This window comes from Triticum aestivum, chromosome 6A (genome assembly GCF_018294505.1).
Source record: "Triticum aestivum cultivar Chinese Spring chromosome 6A, IWGSC CS RefSeq v2.1, whole genome shotgun sequence".
Taxonomy (NCBI): domain Eukaryota; kingdom Viridiplantae; phylum Streptophyta; class Magnoliopsida; order Poales; family Poaceae; genus Triticum; species Triticum aestivum.
Genome location: NC_057809.1, coordinates 425,299,461 through 425,301,764, shown reverse-complemented (window position 1 = coordinate 425,301,764; position 2,304 = coordinate 425,299,461).

Genomic DNA, 2,304 nt, shown 5'->3' with positions numbered 1-2,304 from the left:
GAGGCGGCGGGGAAGACCCGGGTCGTGGGGGCCGGTCGTGGGCCCGGCGGGCTGGCGGCGGGGAAGTGGGTGCGGCGCCATTTGGCGCTTACTGATTGGCCAGAGGTGGCGGGCGGACGCTGTCCGGCGTGGGCCGGACACGTCCGGTTGCACGGAGGAGCGGATCTAGGGTTTTTTGGGAAGAAGAACCGTGAATTTCGGGGAGAGGTCTATTTATAGGCATAGGAGGAGCTAGGAGAGTCCAAATAAGGTGCGGTTTTCGGCCACGCGATCGTGATCGAACGCTCTAGATGATGGAGAGGGTTTTGGTGGGTTTTGGGCCAAGTTGGAAGGGTGTTGGGCTGCAACACACACGAGGCCTTCTCGGTCCCTCGGTTATCCGTTGGAGTATCAAACGAAGTCCAAATGGTACGAAACTTGACAGGCGCTCTACCGGTAGTAAACCAAGGCCGCATGGCAAGTCTCGGTCCAATCCAGAAATGTTTAACCCCCACACACTAAAAGAAGGTAGAAAGGACCACCGGAGGAGATAGGAGCGCCGGAATGCAAAACGGACAACGGGGAAAATGCTCGGATGCATGAGACGAACACGTATGCAAATGCAATGCACATGATGACATGATATGAGATGCATGACAAAGACAAAAACACACGGAGACAAAAACCCGAACCCGAGGAAATAAAATAACTTAGCGCCGGAAATGGCAAGAGATGGGGTACATATTAGGTAAATTACATCCGGGGTGTTACACGTACTCCCATCGCTGGCCTAGCCATCCCTCTACTCACCCACAAATGCTGTTATTCTCCGGCGACGGCAGACGAACCAGTAAACTCTCATACAATTGTACTCCCCTCCGCGTGGGAAACAACTGCCGAGTCTTCCCTGCCTCCGTGTCGTCCCCTTCCTAGGCCTCGCTGTTTTCCACCGCCCTGGTGCTCTCAGCGCGGCGTGGTCAACGTGGTCAAGGATCGACTTCCATCGGACGTGGACTGTATGTGGAGAGGCTGACAGCTGGGTCCATGTCCGCAGCAAGGAAGTGCCTCCTTATTACACGGAAAATAATGATTTCTCCACCTGACAGCTAGGATCCACTGGACGGGCTACTGTATTTCACGAAAAAAACGTTTCCCCCTGACTGCTGGGACCCACCAGCTACATCTTCACACGCAAGGAAGTGCGTCCGGGCAAAAAAACGATTCGCCCCCTGACTGCTGGGACCCACCAGCTACATCTTCACAGGCAAGGAAGTGCCTGACAGTCGGAACCCACCTGGTCGAAGCATATGTAGCGTTGTCATTCTGGTCGCAAACGTGTACGTACATACTGGTCGATTTAGAGGTGCGCACGTGTCGTAGTAGAGGCGCGCACGTGTCGTAGTAGAGGCGTGCACGTGTCGTAGTAGAGGCGTGCACGTGTCGTAGTAGAGGCGTGCACGTGTCGTAGTAGAGGCGCGCACGTAGCATGTACACGTACGTATAGTGGCCAGGGTGCAAGAAAGAAAATTTGGCCACATATATGTACAGACGGCCGGGGTCTCGAATGCCTACTCGCGCATACGTACGGCCAGGGCTCGTGTACATTGCTGGGTCAGAACGGAGAAACAGCATCATCATCGTGTTCATGGGGAGGCAACGGAATGCATCGTGTTCATGGAGAGGGCTTGGACGGAACAGGCAATGGAAACGAGGCCTGGCGTACCGCACAACGGAGGAAACGGGCCTCCTATGTTCGGAGCGGGGTCCTGTTGAACGGGAGGGGTCTGGCGTACCGCAAAACGGAGGAAATGGACCTCCTACGGTCGAAACGGGGGTCCTGTTGATCGGGAGGGGTGTGGCGTACCGCAAAATGGACGAAACGGACTTGTGTTGGAGCGCTACGGTCGAAACAGGGGTCCTGTTCATCGGGAGGGGTGTGGCGTACCGCAAAACGTGACTCCACGGGATACTGCTCATCTCCACCGTCGACCCCCTCCAGCCTCCACGAGCTACTGTTCATCCACCGTTGACGTCCTCCAGCCTCCACCTGTGACTGTTCATCCACGGGCTCCTGTTCATCCAGCCTCCACCGCGCGCTCCTCCACCGGCTACTGTTCAACCAGCCCTCTACACGGGCTCCTGTTCCACCACCCATCCACAGGCTACTATTCATCCTTCCTTCCACCATCTACTATTCATCCTGCCCACCACGGGGTGGTCCTGTTCATCCAGCCCTCCATGGGGTCATGTTCATCCAGCCCCAACCGGCTCGATCGATCGGGGTCCTGTTCATCCAGAGGCAACACCATGGGGTCCTGTTCATCC